Source organism: Bison bison, unplaced genomic scaffold (assembly GCF_000754665.1).
Source record: "Bison bison bison isolate TAMUID 2011002044 unplaced genomic scaffold, Bison_UMD1.0 scf7180017864042, whole genome shotgun sequence".
Lineage (NCBI taxonomy): Eukaryota > Metazoa > Chordata > Mammalia > Artiodactyla > Bovidae > Bison > Bison bison.
In genome coordinates, this window is record NW_011494614.1 from 2,943,733 (window position 1) to 2,956,502 (window position 12,770).

Here is a 12,770-nt window from a genome sequence, read left to right on the forward strand (position 1 = left end):
CGGACGCGGAGTGGGCAGCGCCCATGGTGCCCGCGGCGGGGTGGGGTCCCGGGACGCTTGTCCGTCCCAGGCCCTGGGCTGGCGTCAGCTGCGCCGCGGCCGCACCGGCCTCGGGTCCAACACACCGGTCGGGACGCCAGGAACGGGTCTGAGCCGCGGGTTCAGAAGTCTCTTAAATTTAATGAAGAGTAAATCTATCTATCCAAGTCAGTTCAGTCGTGTCTGACTCTGTGAGACCCCATTGAAGGCAGCCCACCAGGCTCCTCCGTCCCTGGGATTCTCCAGGCAAGAACACTGGAGTGGGTTGCCATTTCCTTCTCCAATGCATGAAAGTGAAAAGAGAAAATGAAGTCGCTCAGTCATGTCTGACCCTCAGTGACCCCATGGACTGCAGCCCACCAGGCTCCTCCATCCATGGGATTTTTTCAGGTGAGAGTACTGGAGTGGGGTGCCATTGCCAATAGTAAATAGTTCAGATAATTGTTCAACTGGTTTAACTAGTTTGTAGCAAGAATGCTTTCCTCTCCTTCCCTGATATTACTTTGCCCTAAATGGCTCTCTGGGCTTCCCAGGTGGTGCTAGAGGCAAAGAACCTGACTGCCAATACAGGAGACATAAGAGATGTTGGTTCAGTCCGTGGATTGGGAAGATCCCCTGGAGAAGGGCATGATAACCCACTCCAGTATTCTTAACTGGAGAATCCCATGGACAGAGGAGCCTGGTGGGCTACAGTCCATAGGGTTATAAACAGCTGGACACAATTGAAATGACAGCATGCACTCAAATAGGTCCCTACCTTATTATGTTGTCTCCTGCTTGACTCTGAAAATAATTGGAGGAATTGTTAAATATATAAATATTGGATGAACCATAAAGCCAATGAAAGAATAATAGATGTCACTTACTGGAAAGCTATTATTTATAGACATTTTGCATTTATTACCAGAGTTATTCCTCAGAGCAATTCCAGCTGGAAAGTATTATTAACTATATCCTATATATGAGAAAATCAGAGCCCCAAAAGGCAAAATAATTAGTTGTGCTGGGGTTTGAACCAATTTTGGTTTAACTCTGAAGTCAGTGGGTTAAGTCATTATGCAATATGGAGCCTGTGTCACTGGGTTCTAAGAGTTCTGTCTGGCTCTGAGTCCTGGTTCAGCCACTTTAGCTCTCCCCAAGATGACAAGCATTTAGGATGTGGATAAGAAGAGTGAAATGCAAAGGAGAGCCACAAAAGCAAATAGCCACAGAGGGAAGAGAAGAGAGAATTCCAGAAAGAATGGGAGGATCAACTCTTGTTAAAGAGTTTAAAGATGTCAATTACTGTAACAAAAATGAGATTATGTGGAGCAATAGGAGGAGATCAATCCCAAACTTCACCAGGAAATTTTAGCAGAGTGGAAGCAGAAACCAGATAAGAGTCTGTTGAAGGCAGGTGGAATGAGGGGATATAGAGGAAAGAAATTAAAGACACAGGAGAAAGAGATGCTGGTGGAAGTCCCTAAGAGACCTTGCTGCTGTTAAGTCACTTTAGTCGCGTCCGACTCTGTGCGACCCCGTAGACGGCAGCCCACCAGGCTCCCCCATCCCTGGGATTCTCCAGGCAAGAACACTGGAGTGGGTTGCCATTTCCTTCTCCAATGCAGGAAAGTGAAAAGTGAAAGTGAAGTCACTCAGTCGTGTCCGACTCTTAGCGACCCCATGGACTGCAGCCTACCAGGCTCCTCCATCCATGGAATTTTCCAGGCAAGAGTTACTGGATTGGGGTGTCACCACCGTCTCCACCCTAAGAGACCTTAGACAAGTGAAAAATACCATCTAAAAGAGAGACAGATGCAGGAGCCTTGGATATCAGAATGGGAAACACCTGGTCAGCTTTAATTTCCCTGTGAATTGGAAAAGAAGAGTGCTTCTGGAGACAGGGGAGCAGGGACAGTGGAAAACAACAGGGCAATTTGTTGATTGTTTTGACTTGCCACTGTGACTATGTATCTATCCATCTGTCTATCTATCTGCCACTCTGTGGGATCTTAGTTCTCTGACCAGTGATCGAACCTGGGCTGTTGGCAGTGAAAGTGCAGAGTCCTTACCTCTGGACCACCAGTGGAATTTCCCACCATGTGTTTTATTATGACCATATACATATTTGGTCAGAGAGGGCTTCAGGCCAGGTATTGACTGGGCATCTGAAACAGTAATTGTCTGCATGGTGGTGTGGTTTCTCCATTATGACTCAGGATCCTAAAATATTGGGTTGTATTTATATTTGAATTTTGTAGTTACCGTGGGTAAGGTGTAAAGAAGAACTAGGTATGGAAGGGAAATGGCAATGCTAGCCAAAGCAACTAAAGAGAATAAGGAGGAGGAGGAGGGATGTGGTCTCACAGTCTGTAAAGCAACTGAGCCTGGCCAGGGAGGTGGGATGTCGTGAGCTGGTGAAGCAAGAAAAAACTAAGTCATGAGGGCTTCTGTGGGAGGAAGAACAGGGATGATGATGAAACATCTTAGCTCAGATTTCACCTAAAGGGCAAGGTGAGCATGCAGAAACTCTCCAGATGAAACACTGAAAAACTCCCTCTATCTCGACCCTGAAGATTAAGTTAGAGTGAAGAAATTAAGTACTAATTTTTCATCCCAATAGAAAACATTTTAAACAGGCTTATCTTCCAGCTGTTTCTGAAATAGCATTAGTATTTAGAATACTTAAAAAGAGTGGTCTGTAGACATTTATTATTTTTTTTTGTATTTTATATCATAAATATAATTTTAATTTATCTATACTCTGTTGTTGTTTTAGTTGATAAGTTGTGTCCAACTCTTTTGTGACTCTCTGGACAGTAACCCACCAGGATCATCTGTCCATCAGATTTCACAGGCACAAATACTGGAGTAGATGGCCATTTCCTTCTTCGGGTGATCTTCCCAACCCAGGGATCAAACCCGTGCCTCCTGCCTTGGCAGGCAGATTCTTTACCACTGAGTCACTAGGGAAGCCGAAAAAGATAACATACCCATAGGCTATTAGACCTGTCAGAGAGAAGAGTATAGAACCAATATTTGTTAGAAGTCAATCAGAGGTCCAACCTTGTGCTTTAAATATCTATCTTATTTTAATCTTTAGCAACACTGTGAGAAAGATAGTATCCCCATTTGCTATTTAAGAATCTGAGTCTCAGAAAGATTAAGACTTTTACTTCTAGGTACACTTTTAGGCAAGGACTTTCCAGGTGGCACAGCGGTAAAGAATCTGCCTGCCTTATGAAGGAGACACAGGTTCAATCTCTGGGTGAGGAAGATCCCTTGTAGTAGGAAATGGCAACCCACTCGAGTATTCTTGCCTGGAGAATCCCATGGACAGAGGAGCCTGATGGGCTACAATCCAGGGGACTGCAAACAGTTGTAAACCACTGAGAGACTGAGCACCCATTCACCTACTCTGTTGAGAGATGATAATAAATTATCTACCCCCCCACACACAAAAACAGTGTTGCTAGAAAGCATGTTTAAATAACTCTTGTAAACCATGACATCTTTACAGAATCTTCCTGAAAGTAGGAAAGGGGAATGAGAAACCACCATGTGAATCCCAGTGAATGTTTACATTTGTAATTATAAACTGTAATCACGATTTATATTTCTGGTCATGATCAAAGGTAATAAAAGACTATTTGTTCTTTTAATCATGCAGAGAAAAACAATCCATTTCCAGTTACATCTCTGACTCTCATGTTAATAGATGGTTGGAAATAAGGGAGAGGAAGCAATTTTGAGAACTAAATAACATTAACTTTTTTGTTAGTACACTTGTGTGTCTGATACATTTTAGCCTAGAGTTATCTTATTTAAGAAACCTCAAAAACTTTAAAAATTTTGAAAGAAATTCGTCAATACTTAAAGATAAGGGAAGGGCTTTATTTTCTTTGCAGTCCTTTAAGGCCTTAGTATTAGCTGACTTTTCTATGTTAATAGACATATGGATCCTATAAACAAAACAAAGTCTTGAACTTAATATTTGCTGAGATCAGCCAAGAAAATAAGACATCTAATTGCTCTGTCTTGAACCAGCTTAAATTCTTTCATCTTTGAGGAAATACTAAGTTAAAGCATCTGCTTGGAAAGCTCATAAGATAATTTAGGGGGAGAAAATGCTGGAGGGATCAGAGGAAGTGTTAATGACGTACCCTCTGAGCTGGAGTTGGCAGTTGTGCGAGTCTATTGTAAGTCATAAGGCTAATGTATGTACACAACTCTATTAAGCTCTTCTCTCTGTGTCAGGCTCAGCATTTTCCCTTCCATTTTTCTATCTGGAAATACTATTAGTCAGCTAATGCACCTTGCTGCAAGGGGCAAGAAAGACTTCAGGGATTTGGGATGTGATGATGCCTTGGATCATTGCACAGATGAATTTTCTGTGTACTTTGCCTCAAGTAAAATGGCCTAACCCCCAAAGGTTAACTTTTGCTAAATATTATATTCAAACTTTTATTTCCAACTCAATATTTTAAATTATGATAATATTATTTTAATAATCTATTTCTCTATTCAGGCTTCTCTGGTTTCTCAGACTGTAAATAATCCACCTGCAAAGTGGGAGACCTGGGTTCGATTCCTGGGCTGGGAAGATTCCCTGGAGAAGGGAACAGCAACCCACTGCTGTTGCATGGACAAAGGAGCCTGGTGGGCTACAGTCCATGGGGTCACAAAGAGTCAGACAAAAGGAAAAGGAATAAAAATGAAACAAATGCAGGAAATCATATCAGTTAAAGCATGTCAGGAGAAATTTAAGAACCTTCTAAATAGTCATGTTTAATTACTTTAGATATATTTTGATTTACTAATATTTTGAAATAAAACATTGTTTTAAACGGTACACTCTTTTTCTTAAACATTTTCTTTTCCAATTAGCCTCCAATGTATGTATATGGTAACCACCTGAGCTAAACCTTGCTGGATATCAGAACTATATTAAGAAAAAGGGACCTGGGAGGGATATTCAAGAGGGAGGGGACATACATATACCTATGGCTGATTGATACTGATATATGGCAGAAACCAACACAATACTGTAAATTAAAATTAAAAATAAATTAATTTAAAATTAAAATAAATAAATAAATGGAAAAAAATGATTTTCATTATTTTCTGCTTTCCTGATTCTTATCCTCTCACTGCCTTACATGCACGTGTTATATAAACTTCACTATCTCAACATCACTCTTCAATTGATATATTTAAACACTAACATGGTAATCATTTTTTTTTTCTGGGAAAACCTATGTGTTCTGGAAAATTATGTTTTAAAACAAAACTCCCAAAGTTTATTTTTTAACCTTTGCTCTGTATGGTTGCCTTATAGCTAGCCTCCTAGCAGTTAGCTTTCTGCTGTTGGTCCTGATGCAAAATGTCAGGTTGTTTGCTGGGAGGAGGGTTGGGGAGTGGGGAATTCTAGAAATAAGTTTAAAGCCCCAGGATGTTTTTATTTTCTCCTATGTCATCTGTACTTCTTGAGACTTCCAGGTATAGACCCTCAGGAAAGAAGATCCAGACCTTCCTGAATAAATTCTTGGTTTCTTTAATTCCCACCTTTCAGCCACCCTGAGCTCAGAAATTAACCCATTTTGTGCAGCCAGACTGTGCAAACTGATGCATAAATCATGAGATATAGTTTTATTAGAAGTGGTAAAGAGTTCCCTCACATTTTGAAATGCTTGCAAACAGGTCCTTCAGAGTTGTTCAGAACATCATGAATTGTTGTTAAGTGAAAGGTTGGAGTGATTTTTAGCAGGCAGATATAATTTTACATGTCTCCATTTTATCACTATAGCTTTGATGTTTCAAAATTCTTTGTTCCCTTTCCAAAAAATTTCTGGCATTTAGTAACATATTGATACCAAGCTACTTTCTACATTAAAGTATTTTAGAGGCAGAACTGAAAGACATTTTACAAGCCAAGACACAGCCCAGGCCCTGGAGCCCTCTGTTACTCTTGTAACCACTGACAACATCGCTCAACCTGAAGCTGCTTGGAGTCAGCAGGGCTCCTCCGTTTTAAATGTTTGATGTTATCAGCTGTAACAGGGAAATCAAAAACAACTGTGAGTCCTCAGCTTTTGGAACATTAGAGCCGGAGGAACCATGTGTAGACTATTCTATGAAAATGTACATACCTCTAATTGCTATAAATCCAGATTAGTGTACCAGCAAATGTTTATCTCTAAAATTGTTTAAAATTCTTTCCCATCACTCTCTTCATGAAAGCAGAGACTGACCTGCTTACTACAGCTTCTGCCACCTTCTGAAAATATTTTTGTGATGAAAGTTGACAAAAAACAGCGCAACAGCCCACATCTCTCGAAGCTAGCCCAGATGCCTGAAGGGAAAACACTCACAACTCTTATGAAAATCAGTCTTTGTGCAGAGAGTGAGGCGAACAAGCAGGGTTTTACTAGGAGGAGTAAGTCAAGCCTTCAGCAAACCAAGTAAGAAAGTTACAAGAGAAGTTCAGTAACTCATTAGGACAAAATTTGGGCAGAACTACGGAAAGCACAGGGCTTTCCAGGTGACGCGCGTGGTAAAGAACCCGCTTGCCAATGCAGGAGACATAAGACATGCAAGTCTAATCCCTGGATCAGAAAGACCCCTGGAGGAGGGCATGGCAATCCCACTCCAGTATTCTTTCTTGGAGAATCCATAGACAGAGGAGCCTGGTGGGCTTCAGTACGACTGAAGCAACTAATCATTCACTCACAGAAGACACATAATTTTCTCTGGTGGCAGGGCTTTGGAGGAAGTGAATTGGCAGTTCAGATGACAACTTTGAGAAGAACACCAACCTGGGTTGTATAAGTAGGTTTTAATCCACAGAAATTTCTTGTAAATTGGACCCCCAAACCCACTTTTTTTGTTGTTGTTGAGAATGATTAGGAAAAGTGCCATTTCCTACCCATTTTTGTTTTGTTCTTTGAAATGATACTGGACTTATGTTGATCCCTTAGTCTGAAAATGTGGCTATCAGGAATGAAAGGCTATAATAGTCATCCCATATTACTTTTAATTTTGTATTAATGTCAAAGGAGATGAAAGAGAAAAATTTGCACTCACGCTGAAATTGCAAATGGAAATGTATGAGTGATCCCTTGGATCTTTCTGTTTGATACTAAAAGCCGTATTTTTGTGGCAATGACCCATATGCTGCTAACCATAATTGGAATTAATTTAGTAAAGCATTTTGCTCTGAGTAAAATAGATATTTTCAACTTTTAAGAGTGTTTAACAGAAAAGGAGGAAAGAATCTAAATTCAGAAATAAGTTTCGATGTACTCTATTTCAAATACAGTTTTCTTTCTTTGCAACACATGTTCTGTAATGTAAATAAGTCAAACGGGGTTGATATAGAAAGTGATGATGTTAGTATAACTTGAAAGCCCAGCAAGTTCTTATGTGATTTCCCCTCAGCATCCTAATGTTTTCTGCTGTAACAATAGAAAAATAAGGTCAATATTGTCAAGGCTATGGTCTTTCCAGTAGTCTTGCACAGATATGAGAGCTGAACAATAAAGAAGGCAGACCACTGAGGAATTTATGCCTTCAAACTGTGGTGCTGGAGAAAACTCTTGACAGTACCTTGGAAAGCAAGGAGATCAAATCAGTCAGTCTTAAAGGAAATCAACCTTAATACTCCTCGGAAGGACTGTTGCTGAAGCTCAGTTCTTTGGCCACCTGATATGAACAGCTGACTCATCAGAAAAGACCCTGCTACTAGGAAAGACTGAAAGTAGAAGGAGAAGAGAGTGACAGAGGATGAGATGGTTGTATGGCATCTCCAATTCATTGGACATGAACTTGGGAAATCTCTGGGAGATGATGAGGGACAGAGAAGCCTGGCGTGCTACATTTCATGGGGTCACAAAGAGTTGCGCACGACTTGGCAACTGAACAACCACAGCAGCAACAATGACAACAACAACAATAGCCACGTGCAAAGTATCCTAAGGAAGTTGAATCTAGCAAGCCATGGAAGACTGCAGTATAGAGCATGGTGTCCACTTACGCCATCTTCTCTTGAGGCTGATCACACGCAAGAGAAACAATGACAGGAAATGATCCACACATCAATCTAAATCTTTGCTATAGTGCGTACAAAGCCTCCATCTGCTTATCCACCTACAACTTCTGTTGGCAATTTGCTTGTCACATAATTCAACAAACTTTCTTTGACTCTTCCATTAGTCTATCTTCTTTTCTATTTTAGGATAAAGTCCTATAATTATTATAGTACATACATATTTATAATAATTTTAACATTGAAAAAGCTGTGATTAATTGTTCTAAAGAAGGATTTGTGGTTGTTGTTGGCCATAGTACTCTGGCCATAAAGTATAATAGGTTTCTAGTAGTTTATATTAACTCTCCTTTTTCCCTGTAAGCCTTGTAACTTTAGGTGTGCAATGTACTGATGGGATATTGTAAACTTTTCAGAAATGTATTATGAGCTATAGCAGATGCTTCTACCTCTAAATATACATTTTCATCAAAATGTAAAACATGAAAATACTGTTTTAACACTGTCATTAATTGCCGACAAAAGTTCGTATAGTCAAAGGTATGATTTTTCCAGTAGTCATGTATGGATGTGAGAGTTGGACTGTAAAGAAGGTATTGAACACCAAAGAATTAATACTTTCAAATTGTGGTGCTGGAGAAGATGCTTGAGAGTCCCTTAGACAGCATGGAGATAAAACTAGTCAATCCTAAAGGAAATCAACCCTGAATATTCATTGGAAGGACTGATGCTGATGCTGAAGTTCCAATACTTTGGTCACATGATGTGAAGAACTTACTCATTGGAAAAGACCCTGATGCTGGGAAAGATTGAAGGTAGGAGGAAAAGGGGATGACAGAGGATGAGATTGTTGGATGGCATAGTTGACTAATGGATATGAGTTTGAGCAAACTCTGGGAGATAGTGAAGGATAGGGAAGCCTGGTATGCTTCAGTACATGGGGTCTCAAAGAACTGGACATGACTGAGTGACTGAACAATGACAATAGTGTCATATATTTGTAAAGGCATTTACAATCTTCAGACTGCTTCTGTGTGAAGAGTCTTTCAAAGCACAACAAAGGAAACTATAAGCAAGGTGAAAAGACAGCCTTCAGAATGGGAGAAAATAATAGCAAATGAAGCAACTGACAAACAACTAATCTCAAAGATATACAAGCAACTCCTGCAGCTCAATTCCAGAAAAATAAATGACCCAATCAAAAAATGGGCCAAAGAACTAAATAGACATTTCTCCAAAAAAGACATACAGATGGCTAACAAACACATGAAAAGATGCTCAACATGACTCATTATCAGAGAAATGCAAATCAAAACCACTATGAGGTACCATTTCACGCCAGTCAGAATGGCTGCGATCCTGAAGTCTACAAGCAATAAATGCTGGAGAGGGTGTGGAGAAAAGGGAACCCTCTTACACTGTTGGTGGGAATGCAAACTAGTACAGCCACTATGGAGAACAGTGTGGAGATTCCTTCAAAAACTGGAAATAGAACTGCCTTATGATCCAGCAATCCCACTACTGGGCATACACACTGAGGAAACCAGAAGGGAAAGAGACATATGTACCCCAATGTTCATCACAGCACTGTTTATAATAGCCAGGACATGGAAGCAACCTAGATGTCCATCAGCAGATGAATGGATAAGAAAGCTATGGTACATACACACAATGGAGTATTACTCAGCCATTAAAAAGAATACATTTGAATCAGTTCTAATGAGGTGGATGAAACTGGAGCCTATTTTACAGAGTGAAGTAAGCCAGAAAGAAAAACACCAATACAGTATACTCACGCATACATATGGAATTTAGAAAGATGGTAACAATAACCCTGTATACCAGACAGCAAAAGAGACACTGATGTATAGAACAGTCTTTTGGACTCTGTGGGAGAGGGAGAGGGTGGGATGATTTGGGAGAATGGCATTGAAACATGTATAATATCATATATGAAACAAGTCACCAGTCCAGGTTCGATGCACGATGCTGGATGCTTTGGGCTGGTGCACTGGGACGACCCAGAGGGAGGGTATGGGGAGGGAGGAGGGAGGAGGGTTCAGGATGGGGAACACGTGTATACCTGTGGCAGATTCATGTTGATATATGGCAAAACCAATACAATATTGTAAAGTTAAAAAATAAATAAAATTAAATTAAAAAAAAACAAAAGTAGATTTACCTTCCTGATGTAATATAATCAGTAAATCTTAATTTTTAATTTGTGTGATATATTTGTAAAAATAAATAGAATTAATTGAGAAGTTGCAGCTAGTTGAGAGATAGGACAATATGGCATAAGAATACAGATTCTGTATCAACACTTCCTGGATCAAATGTCAGCTCTACCATAACTTGTGCAGCTCATTTAACTTCTTTGTTCCTTAGTTTTGTTATTTGTAAAATGGAAGTATAATAATGTTTACCTCCTAGTGCTATTATAAGGATGAAATGTGTTGAAATACTTTATACTTAATAATGTGTGTTGGTTGCTCAGTCGTGTCTGACTTTTTGTGCCCCATGGACTGTAGCCCACCAGGCACCTCTATCCATGGAATGCTCCAGGTAAGAATACTGGAGTGGGTAGCCCTTCCCTTCTCCAGGGGATCTTCTCAACCCAGGAATCAAACCTGGGTCTCCTGCATTGCTGGTAGATTCTTTACCATCTAAGCCACCAGGGAATGTAATAATACTTAGTATTATTTTGCTTTAAAATACAACTAACTGATCAAATTGTCATACAATATTTATTTTATGAGAGGGCAAGCATTTCTTGAAAGTAGTATCTATGTCATATATCTGTTATATTCTCAGTGTATTAAAATAGGTAAGTTCCAATTAATACTGGTTAAGCTGGATTTAATTCTTTGACTACTCTTTGTTTTTCTTTGACCAGAAAATTTGTTTGTGGATTAGATTCTTCCAAAGATAATCACTTTTCTTCCTGTGTAATCTATACTATTTAAAAATATTTTAAATTTTAATTCATTTTAGAATTTATCTTATCATTGAAATAAAGAAGAACAACAAGTAAGTATCAAATGGTGAATTAGCAGAGGGAAAAAAGACACTGCTGGATGCTGAGGAATCAGGATAAACAGGCCCCTTTGCTGAAAAGCTTAGGATACTATAAAAGGGATGAGACACCTATATGATACCTGAAAAATAACATAGGATTATAAATTTGAATATGAATATACAACAGATAACTCACCAGATTGTGTTCTGATCTTCCGTCTCTCCAAGCAACCTCATCTATAAAAAAGAGGCAGTTAGCTTAAAGTTCCTTCAAACTGTGAAAATCCAGAATTTAAGGTCTGTTAATAGATCCTTTAATTTGTGTGCTTTGAAATTCAACAGGCTTCACAATCAACAGGCATTGTCTCATATTTCTCATCAAGTTATCTTTTCTCAGTTCAGCTCAGTTCAGTCGCTCAGTCATGTCCGACTATTTGCGACCCCATGAATCGCAGCACCCCAGGCCTCCCTGTCCATCACCAACTCCCAGAGTTTACTCAAACTCATGTCCATTGAGTCGGTAATGCCATCCAGACATCTCAAACTCTGTTGTTCCTTTCTCTTCCTGCCCCCAGTCCCTCCCAGCATCAGTCTTTTCCAATGAGTCAACTCTTTGCATGAGGTGGCCAAAGTATTGGAGTTTTAGCTTTACCATCAGTCCTTGCAATAAACACCCAGATTTGACTCCTTTAGAATAGACTGGTTGGATCTCCTTGCATTCCAAGGGACTCTCAAGAGTCTTCTCGAACACCACAGTTCAAAAGCATCAATTCTTCGGCGCTCAGCTTTCTTCACAGTCCAACTCTCACATCCATACATGACCACTGGGAAAACAATAGCCTTGACTAGACGGACCTTTGTTAACAAAGTAATGTCTCTGCTTTTTAATATGCTGTCTAGGTTTGTCATAACTTTCCTTCCAAGGAGTAAGTGTCTTTTAATTTCCTGGCTGCAATCACCATCTGCAGTGATTTGGGAGCCCAGAAAAATAAAGTCGGACACTGTTTCCACTGTTTCCCCATCTGTTTCCCATGAAGTGATGGGACCAGATGCCATGATCTTCGTTTTCTGAATGTTGAGCTTTAAGCCAACTCTTTCACTCTCTTCTTTCACTTTCATCAAGAGGCTTTTTAGTTCCTCTTCACTTTCTGCCATAATGGTGGTGTCATCTGCATATCTGAGGTTATTGATATTTCTCCTGGCAATCTTGATTCCCGCTTGTGCTTCTTCCAGCCCAGCATTTCTCATGATGTACTCTGCATAGAAGTTAAATAAGCAGGGTGACAATATACAGCCTTGATGTACTCCTCTTCCTATTTGGAACCAGTCCGTTCCATGTCCAGTTCTAACTGTTGCTTCCTGACCTGCATATAGGTTTCTCAAGAGGCAGGTCAGGTGGTCTGGTATTTCCATCTCTTTCAGAATTTTCCACAGTTTATTGTGATCCACACAGTCAAAGGCTTTGGCATAGTCAATAAAGCAGAAATAGATGTTTTTTTCTGAAACTCTCTTGCTTTTTCCATGATCAAGCAGATGTTGGCAATTTGATCTTTGGTTCCTCTGTCTTTTATAAAACCATTTGAACATCTGGAAGTTCACGGTTCACGTATTGCTGAAACCTGGCTTGGAGAATTTTGAGCATTACTTTACTAGCGTGTGTGAGATGAGTGCAATTGTGCAGTAGTTTGAG